We start from the raw sequence: 22576 nt of genomic DNA on the forward strand, positions 1-22576 counted from the left end.
GGGAGACACCCAAAACAGCACTATATTGAGTGAAAGGATGGTGAGTGCCCCCACCTACCACATTTATATCTGCTTTTCTCAGACATTAGGGAATTCTGTGCTATATCTGGTCATTATCTGCAAATCTAATTTTGTGTTGCTAACAGAATGGTCTGCAATACCAATGAGGAAGAAATGGAAATGTGAGCACATTTGTACGTGGGTAATGTGATGAGTAAGGATGAAAGTTTAGAGGGTGAAGTGCTTGAAAGGGTACAAGGACGAAAGGTTGCTAGTTCTTTGAAAGAAGTGATAAGGAACAGGGAAATGAGCATGGAAGTGAAAAAGTCACGGCATAACAGTATTGTGATACCAACTCTAACGTATGGAAGTGAAGCTTAGACCTTGTTGGAAGGACACAAGTCAAGAGTGAGAGCAGTGGAGATGAGTTATTTGAGAGGAGCATGTGGAGTTACATGGAGACAGACTGACAAATAAGGACGTGAAGGAGCATTGTGGTGTGGATGTGGATGTGATAGAAAGTGGTAGGAAAAATACACTGAGGTGGTTTGGACATGTGGAGAGGATGAAGAGCAAGAGGCTAACGAGGAGAGTGTATGCGAGTGAGGTGGAGGGGGGGAGAGGGAGGGGGAGGCCGGGAATCAAATGCAGGGATGGAAAGGAGAGGTATATGAGAGAGGAGGGTGTGAGCTGGGAGCAAGGCAGTGAAGTGGCACTGGACAGGGCAACATGGAGGCATTTTGTTTGTGGCTACCCCTTACAGGACTGAGGAGCCTGGCAATAGACAGATACACACATTGACTAATGCTGGTACATTTACTGAATTATATACTGTAATATATATTAATATATTGCACTATAGCAAAATAACACAATTCCTTTCGTTTCTTTATTTGCATTCTCATTTTAAAGAGGCAATAAAGTGATTACTGTACTATAACTTTACATTTTCAAAAAATTCAGACACATTAATACTTAAAAGTAATGTCTTTGCCAGAAAATGAGACATCACTTTTTAGTGACTCACTGACATAAAGTAAACATATAACATTCTAACTTCTAAAAACTAAGCCACATCTTTGCAGTTAATGATATAAGAAATGCAAAACCTATGTAAACCTCTGGTCATTACTCAAATATTGAAACAAAAAATTTATATATACTCAACAGCATGTTAAATTTTGGCCTGCCACCCAATGGACATAAAATGAAATAACATTATACATGAAAGTACATATCATTACAGGGTAAATGCAGAGTCGCAAATAATACATCTGCCTTAATCCCTGAGATTGGATTTAACTTGCGCGTAGCCACAGAATGTCCCTTGTATATCATTAATCACCATCACCATCATCTGCACCTCCTTCCCCACCCTCGAGCAGGGTGAGGAGTAGCAACATCCAGACAGCCTAAGTTTGCCCAATTCAATGGGACATGCTTCCATTCACTCACCATTCAAGCCCAAGGAAACCTGGCTCCATCAAATAGGCAGAAACAAAATTTCACCACGTTCTGTACCTTCACATATACCTATCTGACAGAGTCAATATGAATGCTGTCACATTGAAAAGGAGTGCCAAACCCCTGGTTATGTGTTTCGCTGCACAAGTGTCATATAGCAAGCTTGGTCTCTTGTCAGTCCCTTAGCCTCACCAACTTCCATACCTCTCTCCCTCATACGCTCATCCACCATATCCCTCCACCTTCTTCTTGGCCTACCTAGCCTTCTCCCACCTTCAAATTTGCTTGGATATACCTTTTTCACCATTCTATTGTCATCCATTCTCTCTACATGACCAAACTATCTTAATACACTCTCTTCAATTCTTGAGTCCACAGACTTCCTCATTCCGCATCTTTAACGAATCACATTATTCCAAGTCCTATCCACCCTCTGTACTCCACATACGTTCCTCAGCAGTCTCATCTCCACTGCTCTTATTCTTGACTTTTCATTTTCATGCCACACCATAGTCTCGCATCTGTATGTTAAAGCTGGCACTAACACTCCTTCATGTAAGCCTCATGCAGCTGTAACATTAAAGCCTCTCTTTTTCATCAAGGCCTTCATAGCACCAGCTACCTTCCTTCCTAGTGTCACTCTACTTTCAACTTCCATTGCACATTTTCCTCTCTTTTCTGTCACTGTGCCCAGGTAACTGAACTCTCTCACCAACTCTAGTTTCTCTAAATTCGCTTTAACATCACACTGGGAGTCACCTTCACTCTCAATAACCATCACTTTACCCTTTTCTACATTTACTCTCAAGGCACAATGCTCAGCACTAGTCTACCAAGGTCTTGTCTGATGTTTGCAAGTAGAACTGCATCATCAGCAACAACAAATTTGAGATATTCCATCCATCACCATTCATTACCACAGTCATCCATCTCTCCATTACTCATGTTTTTACTTCTCCCATCACCCTATCCATAAATATATTGAACAAAAATGGGGACCACACAACCTTGTTGCACGCCCACACTGATCATGAACCAATCACTTAGATGCCTGTTTACCCTTGCACATGCCTCACTACCGTCATAAAAACTCTTGATGGCACCTAGCAGCTTGCCTTCTACAGAGTACATGCACAAAACCTTCCACAATCCTTCCCTGTCTATTTTGTCAAATGCTTTTTCCAGATCCATAAATGCCATAAACACCTTATAGTCCTTCTCACACGCTTTCTCCACTATCTGTCTCATGGCAAATATTTGATCCACACATCCTCTGCCATTACCAAAGCCACCATGTTCATCACTCACTAGGACGTCTGATATCTCTCTTACTTTCTCTATAATAATTCTTCCATATACCTTCCCTACAACACTCAACAGACTTATGCCACGATAATTCTTGCACTCACTTCCCTCACCTTTATTTTTGTACAAGGGTACAGGCGCTGCCTTTTCCCACTCTAATGGCACAGTTTCACTCATCCATGCCTTCTTACATATCTCCAACAAGTACTTCATTCCGCTCTCTCCACTACACTTAATCATCTCTGCATACATCTCATCAACCCCAGCTGCTTTTCCGTTTTTCAGCAGCATCACAGCATTCTTCACCTCTGCGAATGTCATGTTTCCTGGCGCTGCATTCCTTCCCTGTACACCCCCAAAACCAATCATGTTAATGGTCGCTTTGCTCTCTCCATTCCCATTCATCAGACTTTCATAATATTCTCTCCATCTTGTCCTTACTTCATCCCCATGGGTTAATAATCTACCACTTACATCCTTCACACTTTCACATTTCCACTATCAATTTACATTTCTGCACGTTTTTCCAGTATGACTTTCTATTTTCAGAGTAATTTGCATTCATTTTTCTTCTTAGATCATTTACCTCTCTTCTTTTTCCTCTTCACTAGTCTCTTTACATGCTTCTTGATCTCAATATATTTATTTCTTATTTCAACTGAACCCCTGTGCTGTATCCACTTTAGCCACTTCTTCCTCTCTTCCACCACTGTTTTCTTAACCTCTTCATCCCATTATGCCATAACTTTCTTCTTTGTTGTTACTTACGCCATACCACACACTGCAAACCATATTCCATGAAATAAAGTGGTGTATACTAACCAGATACATACGTAGTACTGTACAACATAGTGGCTCACATTACATGCACTAAAAATGCCATGTTTTTCTAGATTTTAAGACAAGATTCAGTGAAGGACATCTTTATTCACCCTGAAAAGCTAAGTGTTGAGGGTTCTCTGGCTTAACTGAGCATTTTTTTTTTTTTTTATCAATGTCTCTTGCCACGCTATAATAGTTATGAAGTTATATTTGAAGCTGGGAATCATTTACAGACAAAAGCACTGGTAGTTTACACACAGTTGCCCATACATACACACCATCAGCAAACATTCACACACACTTTTATTTAGATATGAGTGCAAATCTGCACACCTTGTATACTGTAGTTATGAAGATGCAGTGACAAAATCCACATGCAATGTTTTTCTGTCAACTAAGGATTGTTTCGCTGTTGAAGTGGAGCTTAAACGAAGTAGCTAAAGGTAATTTCATCCCCTCATCTTAAAGTTACAGTCCCCTTATTGTATATATGCCCTCTTTCTTACTACATACAATAAATCATCACTTCTTTACTTAGACTATATAGAGAAGAGTGATTGTAAATGTTACAACAAAATTTAGCATAAATTTTACAACAAAATATAGCACATAAGAACTAATGGTTGTGGGCAGGTTGCACTTAGGTTGACAGTATGGTCACATTTGTGTACATAAACCCACATGGCCCCCACACTTACACATCGTCGGTAAAGTAGGCCTAATATACCTCACTCTCAACTCAATGCTTTTGGTATGAAGTTTTATTTATTTATTTATATTTTTCCCCATCACCTTTCCCACTCACCCACTCACTATTCTGAATATTTATGTTTTCAGTAAGACTGTCCTTTTCTAGGCTGCAACACATGTCAAGGTTAGAACATTCTTCTACACAGAATCAAGCGAAACAACAAACAAAATCTTGAATAAAAGGCATATTAATGCTGCTTCTGTCTGTATCCAATATGTCACTATACTGTAAACAGTAAAAATTGGTATCGATCTGGTATCGGAAAAAATTAAAAAATCAGCAATATACTGGTTCAGCGGACTGCACTGCTTACAACACTGCTTCTTCCAACCACTCCTTCCTCTAGTCGCTGAGGTAGGTCCAGCCTCACCATCGGAAAATAACATGTCCCCAAATAATAAAACTTCACACACTCAAGACTCTCCACCAAGGCTAATCCTTCCCCACCTTTCCATTTCTGCATGCTCTCCTTGATGCACCACACACACAAATCAGCATTACTGTATTTTGCAGCCTACTCCTGACAAAACTACATTTGTTATTCATCCACTTCCCACAAACACTGCACAAGATGAAGTTACCTCCCACACCCTTGTGGTGAACTGCACATGGCCACACCAATCCTATTTCAACAGTACTGCCATTGTTTCATTTTGTTCCGTTTCTGAAGGCTCCAACATGCTTGCATGCATCGGCCTTGGTCACCTAATGGCAGCTATCCACTCTGCTCGATCTCTGGCAGCCTCCCTGTTCAGTCCCTTAACCTTTACGACACACTTAATGACCTCGTCCTAGGTCTTTTTAGGTCTACCCCTTGCAACGTCATCCCAAATATTAACCAACCACATGCCGGCAGACTTTGGACACTCATGGAGCCGTGGTACTGGCAATTTCTTTTTTTTTCTAAATAGGTTAGAAATGATGAGAAGACATGGAAAGCATCCATAAAAGTACTGTACTCAGAGAAGCCATTTAGGTCGATTCTGAGGTTGATTCTCCCTGAGCAGGCGGCTGAAAACTTTGGACTAACGTCCGTAGACTTCACCACCCACTGTTGCCACATAGTGAGAGAAGGCAGAAGCTCAGCACTTTTTTCATCAGTAACTATGCTATTCGAGCCAAGGATACTCTTGGTGGGTATATATGACTCATACCTGGTGGGTGAGGCCTAGAGAGGCACGGGAATATCCCATCTGAGTTTTTGGGACCAAATCTGAATTTTCGAATTTTGACAAATATATCAAATAGCTGACGTACACGCACACTGCCAGCACGGGTCAGGTTAACGCTTCTCATTTTCTGCCCACAATTATCATCCCCCATGCTCTCCACATGCCCAAACCATCTCAATCTACCTCTCCTTATCACAACACCAATACACTCCAGCCCATCCTACCTCTCAACTCTTCCATTGTAAACCTAACCCCCACCCCATCAGGCCTTGCATTCAGCGACGCACTGCACATCCCCCTAATCACTGTCATTTCTGTATGTTTGAGCCTGCAAATATCCTCTTCCTTTACTGCCCAGGTCTCACTACCATACAACATTACTCCTAACACATGCTGCATACAAAGATCCCTTAGCACATAGGGAGAGCCCTCTCAATGTCAGGAGAGGCAACAGCTCCCTGAACTTCTTCCAACCACTCCTCACCCTAGCCACAGAGCTAGCTCCAGTCCCACATCCAGCACATAACATGTCTCTCAAATGACAAAACTCTTCCACACACTCAAGAGACTCACCAGCAAGTTTAATCCTTTCACGTCTGACAACGTAGGAGAAGGGATCTTTATTTTGTTGTTGTTGATTTGGAAAAGGCCTTTGACAGAGTCCCTAGAGAGGTGGTGAAGTGGACAATGAGAAAGCTTGGCTTGGAGGAGTGGCTGGTTAGGGTGGTTATGGCCATGTATGTGGGTGCTCACACCCAGGTGAGAGTAAATGGAGATTTGAGTGATGAGTTTTCCGTGAATGTTGGTGTGCATCAGGGGTCAGTCTTGAGTCCCGTGTTGTTTATCATGGTACTTGAAGCCCTTTCACGTGACTTTAGAAACGGACTCCCGTGGGAGTTGTTGTATGCTGATGATTTGGTGTTGATTGCAGAGAATGAAAGGGAGGCGGAGGAAAGGTTTAGGAAGTGGAGAGATGGTATGGGGCAAAAGGGTTTAAGGGTAAATGCAGATAAAACAAAAGTGATGATATCTAGGGTTGGTGGCGGTACTGTCAAAGACGAGGGAGAGTGGCCATGTGCAGTTTGCCACAAGGGCGTGGGAAGTAATTCCATCTTGTGCAGTGTGTGTGATAAATGGGTGCATAAGAGATGTAGTGGTATCAGAGGTAGACTGCGAGATAATGCTGATTTTATGTGTACGGCGTGCCGGGGTGAGCAGGTGGAGATCGTCAGACGTGAAAGGATTGAACTTGCTGGTGAATCTCTTGAGTGTGTGGAAGAGTTTTGTTATTTGGGAGACATGTTGTGTGCTGGAGGTGGGGCTGGAGCTAGCTCTGTGGCTAGGGTGAGAAGTGGTTGGAAGAAGTTCAGGGAGCTCTTGCCTCTCCTGACATTGAGAGGGCTCTCCCTACGTGCTAAGGGGTCTTTGTATGCAGCATATGTTAGGAGTGTAATGCTGTATGATAGTGAGACCTGGGCAGTGAAGGAGGAAGACATTCGCCGGCTCAGACGTACTGAAATGACAATGATTAGGTGGATGTGCAGTGCATCCCTGCGTCCAAGGCCTGGAGGGGTTGGGTTTACAGTGGAAGAGTTGAGAGGTAGGATGGGACTGGAGTGTATTGGTGTTGTGATGAGGAGAGGTAGATTGAGGTGGTTTGGACATGTGGAGAGGATGGGGGATGATAATTGGGTGAGGAAGGTGAGAAGTGTTAATATTGGGGGTGGGGTTGTGAGGGGTAGACCGAGAAAGACATGGGACGAGGTCATTAAGTGTGACCTTAGGGTTAAGGGACTGAACAGGGAGGCTGCAATGGATCGTGCAGCGTGGAGAGCCGCCATTAGGTGACCAAGGCCGACACATGCAAGCATGTTGGAGCCTTTAAAAACGAAAACGAAAACGAAACGAAAACGAAAACAACGTCCACCTGCTCTCCCTGACACACCGCATCCATAAAATCAGCATTACCTCGCAGTCTACCTCTAACACCACTACATCTCTAATGCACCCACTTATTACAAACACTGCACAAGATGAAATTACTTCCCATGCCCTTGTGGCAAATTGCACATGGCCACCCTCCCTCTTCTTTGATAGTACCGCCACCAACCCTTACATTCTCTGCAATCAACACCAAATCATCAGCATACAAACTCTCCCATGGGAATCCATTTCTGAAGTCACGTAAGAAGGCTTCAAGTACTATGATAAACCACAAGGGACTCAAAACTGACCCCTGATGCACACCACCATCCACGGAAAACTCATCACTCAAATCTCCATCCACTCTTACCAGGGTGCGTGCACCCACATACATGGCCATTACCACCCTAACCAGCCACTCCTCCATCCCAAGCTTTCTCATTGTCCACTTCACCACCTCTCTAGGGACTCTGTCAAAGGCCTTCTCCAAATCAACAAAAACAAAGAACAGATTCCTTTCTTTCCTATTTATTTTCCCTGAAGTTGTCGAACAATGAATATGACACCAGTGGTCCCCTTGCCAGGTATAAATCCAAACTGTATCACACTGGACCTGAAGCAGTGGCATCTTTGCCATGGGTCCATCCCCCAGAGGCTGTCGAAGCGGAGGAGGAGGAAAGCATGGGGGCCAAACCAACACCCCCCCCCCCCTGGCCCCTCACAGGGCCCGAGAACCTGGGAGTGGCTTCAGTTGCCTGGGTAAGTACCTCATCTCTCAACACAACACAGACAACAACACTGTTTTTTCTACACTGAGAAATGATTCCCCGGTGGTCAATTCTCAAACACTTCTTCTGGCCGGTGACACTGCGAGCAATCCAAGACCCATCAACAAATACTGTACATATGTCCAGCACGCTCAAAACCTATCACTTTGAGTCGACAGATAAAGGGTTCAGTTCAGAGTAATTCTTGCAAGAACTGGACCCATCACACCAGCACAACACTGGCATCCAGAGAACATTACATAAACACCTGGACCTACTTCTTATGCTCCTTCCCCCCACCCACTAATTCCCCCACCCGCCCCTCTCCTACTTCCTCCACACCTCCTCAGCCTAACCTACCGATCCTTCCCACACCATCCAATCCCCCAACCCCTCCCATTCCACCAAAATCTAATTCACCCCAACTCTTATCTCTATCACAACCATCTCCTATCCCTTCCCCTCCACCCAGACCCCTATCTACCCCCTGTGCTGCAGCACCCAACACACATCGTATACATAATATTAAAATTCTTAGAATAAACATAGATGTCATAAACACCAAAAAACAAGAACTCACGCAATTCATCAAACAACAAAACATATGCATTGCCATCTTACACGAAACAAAACTAAGCAGAACACAAAAAACACCTACATTTCATAATTTCATCACCATTAGACAAGACCGGGCCAACAGCAATGGCAGTAGACTTATCACCCTGATACACCAACCCATCAACTTTTCAGATACTAGTGCACACACAAAATCACTTCTCCCCCAAATGGCACCACAACAGAAATACAATAAATTAAAATACGCACTGGTAACAAATCACATATAACAATTGCCAATACATACATTCCCCCCCTGTCATCCCCCATAGTACCACACAAATACTCTCCCCAAATACACCACATCACTAACATACCCAATATCATCCTGGGTGTTGATTTCAATGCCTGGCATGTCAACAACCCTGACTAAGACAGAGGGCTGGTACTACAATCCAAACCAGATCATCTTTTCATCTTCAACATTCTCCATCAACATACCCATATCCCAAACCAAGCCCTCATCCTCCCATCATCCCCAGACATTATCTTTAGCTCCCCAAACCTAGCCCCCACAACATCCTGGAGAGAGGTCAAATGTCTTGGCTCTGACCACCTCCCAATCATCATCACTACCAAAACCAGAATCACCCCAGCTGGCCACAGACACACACAAACTAATTATGAGAGGCAACTGGGAGGCTTTCACAACTGAAACAGAACAATATCTTGAAACATTAACCCATGGACTGAGAGCCACAGCTCAGGCTGTGCTGGCTGTGCATCACTATAAACATTTCGACCCCTACGCAAACTTACGCATGGCGTTACGCAAAGATGGACAGAGAGAGAGGTTTTTTTCTTTTCACTAGATAATGCCCGGATGTTTATCTTAAAAAAAAAAAAAAAAAAAAAAAAAAAAAAAAAAAATTCACTACTCCCATACATAAACTGATGCGGCCCGACACAAAGACGGAGAGATTTCCCCCCCCCCACCAGATGATGCCCTGGATGTTTATCTTCAAGTTTATAATTAAAAATATACAGTATATATATATATATATATTTCTTTTTTTCATTTTTTCTCTACTCCCATACATAAACTTACACATGGCCATACACAAAGACGGAGAGATTTTTTTTTTTTTCACCAGATGATGCCCTGGATGTTTATCTTCAAGTTAAAAAAAAAAAAAAGATAGAAAGATTTTTTTTTTCACCAGATGATGCCCTGGATGTCTATCGAAAAAAAAAAAAAAAAAAAAAAACTTGTTTTTTTTTCCGCACCACGGAGTAGGATAAGAAAAGGTATTTGTGCAATCCACAGGTTAAACAGTACACAAATCACAAACATCAACACCACTGTGCACACTTTCAATACAATTATTTAAAACACTGACAAAAGACACATCCCAGGAAGCAAAAGACAGAGAAACAACCCCAACTTCACTCCAGGAATTCAAGGCCTCATCAGTCAATTCAATACACTACAACACTCCCCAACACCCCACTCACAAGACACTGCACAAAAAATACAAGAACTCAACACTCAAATAAACACTAAAGTATCTGAATAGCAAACACTAAACTGGAATAATTATCTTGATCACAAAACAAACACTAGCAAACTCTACAAAACACTAAACAGCATCACACTCGCCAACAGCAACACTACACAATCACACATTGACATCACAACAACAGACACCATACCCTCACACAAACAATATGCAAACACTTTCATCAATCACTTTTCACATGTCAGCCATCTAAACCCTCATCGTGACGACTGACGTGTCATCCAACATAAGACACAGTTCCCCACATACCCAGACTTCGCACCTTTCACTTACAACCAGATGAAGCACATCATTAACAACCTCCAGCACTTATCTGCCTGTGGACCAGACAACATATGCAACATACACCTTAAAAACACCTTGGACCACAATGCATACAAGCACTCACCAACATATCAAACTACAGTTATTCACACAACATAATACCCAACATCTGGAAGCATGGTTATCATCATTATCTCCAAACCCAAAAGACCCCACATTACCTTCCTCACACCGCCCCATCACACTCCTCTGCAGCCCCTCCAAAGTCACTTAACGACTGGTATTACAATTAGTTATACCTCCCATCCCCCTAGCCCCATCACAACCTAGTTTTAGGCCACTATACTCCACAAACACACTTCTTACAGACTTTACACAGAGAGTTTTTGATGGCATGAATTCAGCTATGCCACCACACAGAACACTCCTAGTCACACTAGACATTAGCAAAGCTTTTGATGCCATCCTCCACCACAACCTCCCAAGCAAACTATTCAACACAAACATGCACAATAACACAAAATGATGGCTGGCAAACTATTAGCAGGCAGATGTGCACATGTAACATTTGCCAGTCAGTCATCGAACATCAGAAACTTCACAAACGGCATCCCCCGAGGATCTGTTTTGTCCCCTACTCTATATAACCTATGCATGCATGACATACCCACACCCCACACACCACAAATGCACATGGCTTCCTATGCAGACGACATAACACATTTACACACCAAAATGCACACAGCCACACACACCCTCCAACCTTACCTTAACACACTACAAGAATGGTTCACCACAAAAGGACTCAAAAAAGCCCCAGCCAAATCTACAGTTACCCTTCTGGATAGCAGAACATAGTCACATTCCACACCTCACCATAAACATTCCCCTACCACACACACACACACACACACACACACACACACACAAAATCCTTGGTGTAACATACCTCAGTATCATTTAAACAACACATCACAAATATTAAAAGTAAATTAACACCGAGACTCAGTGCCTTAAGGTCACTTGCCCATTCAACATTTGGACACAACAAAGAAATCACCACCACAGTATACAAACAATATATACATTCAGTGATGAATTATGCAAGCTCTGCTTGGGCTTCTGACCTAACTAAAACACACTACAACACTCTACAGATCATACAGAACAAGGCCCTAAAAATAATCACAAGCTGCACAGCTACTACATCCACAGACCACCTACATCAAGAAACCAAATTGCTCAACGTCAAGGATCATCTACAGTAGACATGAGAGGCACACAACTTCTTGCCACAGCCTCCACAAACCCACACCATTCCACTCCACTATATGGCAGCACATCCATACACACCAAGGAACATCAAAACAACACCCAGCACACAATAACATACACAAATACAGGCATACCCCGGTTTAACGATCTAAATGGTTAGGTAAAACCCCATCGTTAGGTGGGGTATCGTATATCGGGGTACTTTTAACATGAATTTCAATGTGGACCATTTACCAGCCTTGGGTTTCCCTCCAAACCAAGCCCAAAACCCACCCAAATTAGCCCAAAAACAAGTTTAAAGCCAGTCTAAATGGCCTAACAGCTGTCAAGGAAGCTAACCTAAGCCTAACAACTGTAACTAACTCACTAAAACCAACAAATAAGATATGAAAATCGTCAAATATAAGTCTGGAAAAAATCAAGCTTAGTAAACTATACCCCAAAATGATAATGTTCACCCCACCTATGGCTAAATCACATTAATCTAAGTCTAAAAGGCAGTTTATAAATCAACATCTTCCTTAGCCTTTATCATTCTTATTCTGTGCCTGTCCTCCTCTCTTCCTATTTCTCCCATTTCTCCTGTCACTTCTTATTGCTTTTCTTTCCTTTACAGGTAGCTTTACATTGAGTGACAAGCCAAATGGTTTTCTTTACGCCAAGAAACCATTTACAACGCTGGGTGGTAACCATATAACCAAATCATTCGTGCCCCCTACGTGTCAACAAGTGGGTTGGTGGAGGGTTAGTGCCCCTCCCCGTAAAATAAAGAACTCAAAGTCAATGGGCCACCCCTTACAGGATTATGGCATCTGGCAATAGATAGATAGATAGATAGATACACACAATTTTAGTCTATCATTGAAATTGGTTAAAAAAAAAAAAAAAAATCAAAACCCATTGTTAAACCGGAGTTTGGCCATCGTTAGGCAGGGTATGGTGGTATTTCTACCCCCATTGTTAAGCCAGGGTATTGCAACTAGGGGTATCGTACATTGAGGTATTACTGTACTGTCATCTCTTTCTCCTTGCCCGCCTCAAACCAGCTTCCAGAAGCATATCCATGCTCAAATCACTCACCGCTCCATTTAGTCACTTAGAGACAACATACAGCTGCATGCACGGCCTCCTGTTATCCACTTTTCTGGATCCTACCTCCCTCGTGAGGACAGGGTCCACCTGGCCAGGGTGGGATGTGGGCATCATCCAACCCTCTTGAGTTATCAGAAGAGGTTGGATGACTCCGTCACTGATGCCTGTCCAGGATGCGACACAGCACACCATACTATTAAGCACATTAAGGAAGACTGCACTGCACACAATCGGTTGCACCAACAACACAACATACACTCCTTGAGAGCTCTGTGGGAAAGCCCAGTCTCTGCCATGGCCTTCCTTAGGGACCTGGGGCTGTTTGGCCAGACTACCTAGGGAACAACTACTACTACTACTACTACTGCATCTCATCAATACTCACTCTTTCTCTAATCATACCTTCTAGAACTCTTTCCATTACCTCCATTATCTTATCTATAAGCTTTATACCCCTATATTTCCTCTTTCCAGGCCATCACTCTTCCCCTTGTATACATTTACAATTACTATACATTCTTCAGCAAATCATCTGGGACAACACACTCATATACAGTAAACCCTCGATGTAACGAACCCAAGTACTGCGAATTTCGGATATAACAAACAGCCAAATTGCAACCAAACATCCCACGGATTTTGCGAACAAAGATCGCTAAATGAGGGGGAAGTTCGGGAATCAGCCCACAGTGACAACAGCATCGCTTCCTGGCACAGTAAGTGTACTTCAACAGCATCCCTTCCTGACACAGTAATTGTCCTGTAACAGTACTACATTATACTGTATTCTTATTATAGGCATTGTATTTACATGTACAACATCGAAAACCATTGAATTCTCCATGTAAAGCTTCACAGAGTTAGTTTAGGTTATGTCTGAACACATAGGACCGAATGACTCCCCTTATATAGTGAACTGAGTTCGGTAATCCCTCGGAAAAACTGACCCCTAGTATATAGTGAACATTTGGAAATAGCGACCCATTCCTCCCCCCAACTAGTTTGTTATTTTAAGGGTTTACTGTATAAGCATATTTATCAGGTCAGTGACTAACCTCACTCCTAAATTTCCTGAGGCTTTCAACATTTCAGCAGCCAACCCAGACACACCAGCTGCCTTCCCCATCTGCATCCTGCCTATTGCCACACTGACAGTAGCAGCATCAATAAAATGCCAAGGGCCAAACACTGGATCTGCTGGCTCCAAACCTTCCCTGTCCCAGTCAAACTCCTCATTCAACAACTGGCTGTAATGCTCTCTCCATGCATCTTTAATATCCCCATTGTTCACCACTACCCTTCCTTTATCATTCTTCACACGCTGCTCTTCACCTGATTTGCCACCATAAATATCATATTCTTCCTTTCCACACAATTTAGGTTATCAAGTAAATGTCTCTGTGCCTCAGACTTTGCCCTGTATACCTCTTTTCTAGCCCTATGCTTGGCAGCCAAGTATTCCTCTTTGTTATCATCTTTCATCCATTCCTGGAAACACCTTCTATTCTCCTTAACTGCAGCTTCTACACTCTTATCCCACCATCAAGTTACTTTATGTCTGGGTGGGCCTCTTGTCCTATTGCATACTGCATCAGCAACTCTCAAGAGGTTGTTCTTGAGAGCTCTGTGTTGTTCATTAATGCCTCTGTCAACGGCTCCCTGTTCAGCCACCACTCTCCTCATTTCGTTACATCTCGCTACAGAAGGCATCCCTCACTGCATGGTAAGGTTTATCATCATTTCTGTCTTATACATATTTACTCTTAAACCCTTGTATATCTGTCAAACCCTCATTCTCCACTATCAACTTAAAGTCATCAATATACAGCACTTCCTGCGGGAGTCCAGTTCTCTTAAGTTATGTGAAAGAGCTCCAAGCACCATGATAAACTGTAAGGTGCCTAAAACAGACCCCTAATGCATGCCAGCATTCACAGAAAACTCATCACTCAAACCTCTGTTCTTTCTCAACTGGGTGCGAACATCCTTGTACACTGACGCAACCACTTTAACCTGCCATTCCTCAATCCAAAGGTTTTTCATTGCTCACTTCATCACTTTCCAAGAAACTCTGTCAAGGTCCTTCTCAAAATCAACAAAAACTATACCTCCCTCTTCTCTGCTATATATTTTTCCTGAAGCTTTCAGACAATGAATACTGCATCAGTTGTCCCTTTGCCTGGTGTTAACCCAAACTGCACTTTACCAATAATCAATCTTATCATATCTTCCAGGACTCTCTATACTATCTTCATTATCTAGTCCAATTTTATACCTCTAAAATTTCCTCTTTCCAGGGCATCACCCTTCACCTTATACACAATTACAATTACGGTCTTCAACCAGTCATCTGGAACAACACACTCAAAGTTCATCAAATTTATCTCAGTAAAGAAACCTGCTGCATCTCCTGAGGCCTTCAACACCTCAGCAATCAACTCAGACACACCCACCATCTTCCTGAATTACATCCTGCCGACTGCCCTGCGGTGGCTCAATCAGTAGAAAGGTAGCGTGCGGTCCTAATGGACCCAGGTTCAAATCCCGGCTGGGGCAGGGAACAGTTTAAGGATTTGAATTTCATTAAATCAGGCTTTACTGATCTACCAAAAGACCCGCCAACGTGTCGTACAAATGCGCTCATTAATACCAATACACCAGTCCTGTATGAGAAAGCCCTAGCATGTATTCAATATGGACAGTGGGTGTTAGCATCCAAGTGGTGACATGTAGAGGTGTATGGTATGTAGGAGGACTGCTGGGCCTTGATAGCAGGCTGTGAAGCCTATGCCCAGAGCCGGGGTGGGGAGAACAAAAAAAACAAAAACAAAGGCCAAACACTGGATCTGCTGACTCCAAACCTTCCTTGTTTCCATTAGACTCTTCATTCAGCAACCAGTTATAATGCTCACTCCAAACACCCACAACAACACCATCCCAAATCACCCTTCCTTCATTATTCTTTATGCATCACACCTATGATATCTCTTCTGTTTCTCTCTTCATATGATATCCCTGTTTTCTCTCTTCATCAGTTAAGCCACCTTAAACTACTGTACCACATTCCCTTCTAGCTCTATTCAGGCTATCATGGAAAAGTCTCCAAGCCTCAGACATTACCCTATAAACTATACCTCCTTTCTAGTTCTATGCTTAGCAGCCATGCATTCTTCTCTGTTACCACTCCTTTTCCATTCCCATAAAAGTCTTTTTTTCTCTTTAACTACTGCTTCTACACCCTCTTCTCACAACCATGTTACCTTAGGTCTTGGTGACCCCCATAACCATCCACACAATTAATAATTAAATCTTAAGAGACTGTTCTTGAGAGCTCTATACTGCTCACTGGGGGAGGTGGTGGCTGAATCGGAATACAGATGGCCTGCAGTCCTAATGGACCCAAGTTCGAATCTCAGTTGGAATAGGGAACAGTTTAAGGATCTGAATTTCATAAAACTGACTTTACTGATCTATCACATGACCCGCCGACACGTCGTAGAAAAACCCCTGCTAATACCAATACACCAATCCTGTACATGACAGTCCTAGCGTGTATTCAATGTGGAAGGTGGGTGTTAGCACCAAAGTGGTGATATGTGGAGGTGTATGGTATCATGGAAGACTACTAGGCCTGGGGGTGGAGGCTGTGAAGCCTATGTCCAGAGTTGGAAAAAAATAAATAAATAAAAAATATAAACTTCTGTATATGGCTCCATGTTCAACCACCGCTAATAATCTCACTATAGAAGGCATCCTTCACTACCTGGATTTTCAACACACAAAACAAGTACCCACTGTAGCTGCAGAATTATGTAATTAGGGCTATGAGAATATTAAACTGCTATATACTACCTAGTATTATTATGTACTTATCATCATCATCATCCAGATCTCCTTTCTGACCCCAGGGTGAGGTGAGGTGGGGTCCGGAGTGCCAGGAAAATTATATATACATACAATAAGATATGGTACTATGCAAAGTTTGTCCACCTGCATGAGCCACACTCCCATTCAATCACATTCAAGCCCCTGGAAAACTGGTTCCACTTGATAGATCAAAAAACATTCCACATGTAGCTTCACACTCACTTGCGAGTCACTCCGACACATTAAAAAGGGGTGGCAAACCATGATCATATGCTGCTCCTCTCAATATTCATGCAGCCAGCTTGATCATTTGTCACTTCCCTAGCTTTCCCAGCTTCTATACCTTTCTTTCTCACACTCTTTTACCATATGCATCCACTTTCTTTTACGTCTACCACACCTCCTCTCACTTTTAAATTCGCTCAGATATTGTACACACATTTTACCATTTTATTCACACACATCCTCTCCACACATCCATAATACCTAAGCACACTTTCTTCAACTCTGGTGTCCACCAACTTCCTTACTCCAAATCTTTCACAAATGTTGTTCCTTATTCCATCCATTCTCCACACTCCACACAAATGCATCAACAATCCCATCTCCACTTCTCTTAATCTTAATTTTTGATTTTCAAGTGTGGTAGGTGGGGGCACTCACCATCCACTCACTCGATGTAGTGCTGCTCTCGGGTGTCTGCCCTTTCCTCTCCTCTCTCCATTCCTTCCTTCCTCTTCTGTCTTTCCTTACTTCATTCTTTCCTCGTCCTTCTGCCTATGGGTGACTTTACACTCCCTCTTTTGTCTTTCTTTCCTTCATTCTTTCCTCTTCCTTCTGCCTATGGGTGACTCTACACTGAGTGACAAACCTAATGGTTTCCTGTACACCAGGAAACCATTTAGTACGCTGGGTGGTAACCATATAACCAAACTATGGCACCTGGTGGTTTAGTGGGTAATTACAGCTCTCCAATTGGATTGAGCCAGTGAAGGTTTATATCCAAGGGGTGGTTGGGGTTATTGCTCATGTAATGCAACTCAGGGATGAGTGAGGCTGGTCACTCATCTTAAATGTCAGGACCAAATTGCCTAGCCCCGGGCTTCTACACTCATGAGGCAACTTAGAATTGGATGATGGATGGATGGAATATCATACCATAGTCTGACACTCGTAGGCCCTACAACTCTTCTTTACAAGCATCTGTGCAGCTGCCACACTCAGACCTCTGCTTCTTGTCAAAACATTTGTAACACCAACCACTCTCCTTCCCAGTGCCACTCTACTTTCCATTTCTTTTGCACATTCACCTCATTTCAGTTGCTCCATCCAGGCACTTAAACTCTCTCATCAATTGAAGTCTCTCTCAGTTCACTATAAAATCACACTGGGAGTCACGTTCTCTTTCAACAACCATTGCCTTACTCATATGATTTTCATAGCATGATGGTCACAGACATCTACAGTAACTCAGCAACTGTCTACCAAGTACTTGTACTCAATTTAAAAGCAGCACTGCATCATCCATCCATCACCATTCATTACCAATGCCATCCCTCTCCCCATTAACTGTGTTTTTCTCTCTCATAACACCATCGGTATAAACACTGAACAACAATGGGGACATCACACAAACCTGTCACATGCCAAGAGTGATCTTGAAACACTGACTCTGAAGTTCACCTACCCATATGCATGGTTCTCTACCTTTGTGAAAGCTCTTAATAGCACCTAAGACAGGGGCGGGCAACCTTTTCAAAGCATGGGCCAGACGGGACTTTCGAGAGCAGCCTGCGGGCCGGAATGACAAATGAGAACACAAAAGTGACTATATACAAGAATTTTATTGGAAAACATGCAAATCAGTGAGACCGCTGGTGCTGCTTGCCATGAAGAATTGATTCAATGTCTGACTATATAGACTCCCACACTTGTAGAGGTAGAACATGTTTCAGCTCGCAGGTTAAGATCTCAAAATATCTATGAACTTGAAAAGTCCTGCATACATGGATACAAAACAAGAGTATACCCACGTTAAGAGTGACATACCTCCTCTCCATGCGAAATTACTACGGACACTGGTGTCTGGCAGGATGGAAGAAAGATTATATCGTGCGGGGTGAGGGAAGCGCCGAGATGCCAAATACAGTAGTAGATGCTATTTGTCAAAATTTAATTTGTTTTGGCTGGGGTTTTGCGGGCCGGATTGCTATGCTCCTGCCGAGCAGGTTGGCGGGCCAGATGCTAGACTGCATGCCAGATCTGGCCCACGGGCCGGAGGTTGCCCCCCCTTGACTTAAGAGATGATCATGTACACCAAACAAATGGAAAGCCTTCGATATTCCTTCTGATTACCTTGTCATGGGCTTTTTCCACATCCATAAATGCTTTAACTGACAGTCCTTCTCACAAGCCTTCTCCACTCCCATATATTGTCTGACAGAATAATGATGTGAAGAGTTGCATGTACTGCACATCAGTCTGTTTATACTGACTAAAATATGAAGTTGGGAAAAGGATGACTTCATGACTGTCAAAGTAAGGATAATAACAGATGATTGCATTTGCGAAGGATTATATTTTCACAACTCAAAAGACACTTGGAAAAGGAGAGGAGTACTTGCAAAAGATGGACATGACATGAAATGCAACAAAATATCAAAATGTTTACACTTTACTCTCTATATGCTTAATGTTGTTGATGATCAATAATGACACTGCAATTACAATTCAGAAACACCAAAATATTCATTCCTGTGAGCTTGAGGCAGTTTCTGACACTGGGGGGTTATCAATCCCATCTGATTGACTACCCTGTCTCCAGGATGTAATTTTTTTCACAGTAAACAAATTATGTACTGGTAATCAAAACAGTAATCATAAGGAAAATAAAGGGGGTGGGGGAGGGCAAGAGAAAGCTATGTCCAATACTGGCAATGAAAAAAAATATAACCTTGATTCAAGCTATCTCATCTTGCAGATGAATAACTTTTAACCTCTAGACTGCAGCTTGCTTCTCAGATGGGATGCCCATGGCACACTAGATTTTTGGGAAAATTTATCCGTTTCATGTCAATAATTTTCATAGATACTTACTGTACAGTAATTAAAATAAATACTTCCCATACAGAAACTAAAATGATTACACAAGTAAACAGATCTTTTTACTTGCAAATGAAACAAAATGGCAGACTCTAGGCACACGCATTTACAAGTTGAAGACACCTTTTGGACAGTTTTGGTTGTCAGACCATGCTTTGGTTCACCAATCGGGTCACAATTGCCCAAACAATCAGGAAAACAGCCACCAGTGACATTCATCAATTATAGAACTATGAACCATAAGGAAAAGGGCAAAATGTGAAGAATTACGCACAATTTTTGAAGGTATGCCACAGACTACTGGAAATGCCTTCTGAAAGACATGGCACAGCCAACGGGGGTTAAAAGTATCATCATCATGAAAAGTTCCCAGTCCTATGTACTCAGATGAAGAGAGTCAAACAGTGTCAGTACACGTATATAATGTGACTATTGGAAAACAAAACGGCAACTGTCATCTATTTTGGGGGGTGATTTTTTAAACAGAAGGTTAAGACATGTAGCCAAAAACATTCCTGTCCATCTATCTATCTACCTATATATATATGCTACACACACACACACACACACATATATATATATATATACTGTATACACTTTAAGATGAGGCTTTTCGATTCACCTGGGACAATTACTCAGTAAGGGGTAATGAGACTCAGGTCGTCCAGACAGTGTAAATAGGGGTATATTTGACTTTTTTCATTGGGTACTATATTCAACAATCACTAATTTATACTATATATGAAATTTCAGTATAGCTTGCTGAAGGCAAGTGAACTGTGATCAATTGTTCATTCCTGTTATTTTCAGATTTTTCTGAGTTGTGATTTACAACAATAGAAACAAGATTAATTTCATTTTCCTCTGCTATCACTTGGATATACAGTAGAACCTCTTTAATCCGGACCCCTTTAATCCGGATTTCTGTTAATCCGGACAAAATTAAAAAATAATAAGCTCCAAAAATATGTTGAAAGTAATTCTAAAGTCATTTTCAGTATCGGCGCGGAAAGCGATCGTCATTCGTTTAGTCTCGAAGCACGCTAGGTCGCTACATGGGCACCTGTTTAAACATATTCTAGCATTCATTCCATCAACTAGTTCACCAACCATTTATATTTTTTAGCTGTATTTCAAAAGTTAATCCTCCTTACCATACCCCTTAATGCAAGTGTAGCTTCTGTAGTGAATAAAGGTGTTAAAAGGAGGAGTTTGCTTACACAAAAATGGGTCAGAATATTCTGCAGTGTTTAGTGATTACTGTAGGTTAACTTTTGTACTTAAATGTGCTTTACTTGTACATCAAACATTGGCTTCTTGCCCATATGGGTGTTATCAATATGCCAAAGATGACAATGTATTTTTTGCCTACATAAGTTTTATTTTTATTCCAAATATTACAGTTAATTAATTAATTTATTTTTTTGCCTACATGGGCCTTAGTCACTTACTACAATTTAAAATGTAGGCTAGTTTCTTGTCATGGCCTTACCTGTACTGTAAATTATGCAATACAAAACTATCGTACATGATTAGTTTTGTTATTTTAGTACCGGTATCCTTTCATCTTTTGCAGTTATGTAGGGTTGACATATGCCACATATGTTAACAATTAACAAACATACCATATGTAGATAGAGTTTGGTATGAACTGGAGATTACCCTGATGGTCCGGACAATCTGCTAGTTCGGACAACCCTTCCCCCCATATAGTCCAAATGAGAGAGGTTCTACTGTATATATATATATATATATATATATATATATATATGATAAGCTATGTGTCAATAATGTTTACCCACCTATCAAAGTAAGCTGGCTGCTTTCATTTATAAAATATTATGATTTTGGACTAACGGGGCAATATGAAACAGCACTTTGGGACAGTATGACTCGGCACTTTGGGGCAATCTGACTTAGGACTTTGGGGCAATTTATATGCTTCAACTCCATAATGTACTTTCTGGACAGTTGTAGACACTACATTACAGATTTCAAGGCTAATCTCCCTGGTACAGATTGGGTACATGGCTTCCTGAAGAGACATAAAGACCTGCTATCCTCCAGGATGTGCCAAAATATATCAAGGAAGTGGGTTGATGTCTCTGAAGAGGTTGTGGTGGCCTACTTTAAAAAGTTAGAAGAGTCTTAGGGGAGTAACTCCTGCAAATATCATTAACTATGACAAAACTAACATCACGGATGACCCTAGGGGAAAGCTCCAGATATTCTGGAGCGGTATAAAACACGCAGGTCGTATCGTGAATACAATGCAGAGTTCAACATCTATTATGTTCTCCATCATTGCCAGTGGAAAGCACCTTAGTCCATATACTGTTTGCAAGACTGAATACTTGTAGCAGTCATGGACTGAAGGAGAACCAATTGATGGATATAACCAAGCTTCTTCTGGCTGGTTCGATTAGAACTGAAGCAGGGGGAGCAGAGAGGCGGGTCTCCTGAAGGCACACAACCAAAGGACAATATTGGACAAGAAGGCATTGAAGGTTGGAGCAATTCCAATGAAAACTTTGAATGTTTCACTGAAGGAAAGCCCACCAAGTCCAATTGCCCCACATCAGGTGTTGATAAACATTTTTTTTTTTCAAATATGTCTTTTCTGTGTTTTTCTAGGTA

The 22576-nt window shown here is 42.0% G+C and overlaps 1 protein-coding gene across 1 annotated transcript in view; it reads right to left on the reverse strand.

Annotated features, from left to right (window-relative positions):
- The window catches only part of und (methionyl aminopeptidase und), a 158564-nt gene that overhangs the window by 80615 nt on the left and 55373 nt on the right, over positions 1-22576 (reverse strand). The window lies entirely within an intron of this gene.

The sequence above is a fragment of the Coenobita brevimanus genome, chromosome 62, assembly GCF_032717465.1.
Source record: "Coenobita brevimanus isolate Jiangsu-jjx chromosome 62, ASM3271746v2, whole genome shotgun sequence".
Classification (NCBI taxonomy): Eukaryota; Metazoa; Arthropoda; class Malacostraca; order Decapoda; family Coenobitidae; genus Coenobita; species Coenobita brevimanus.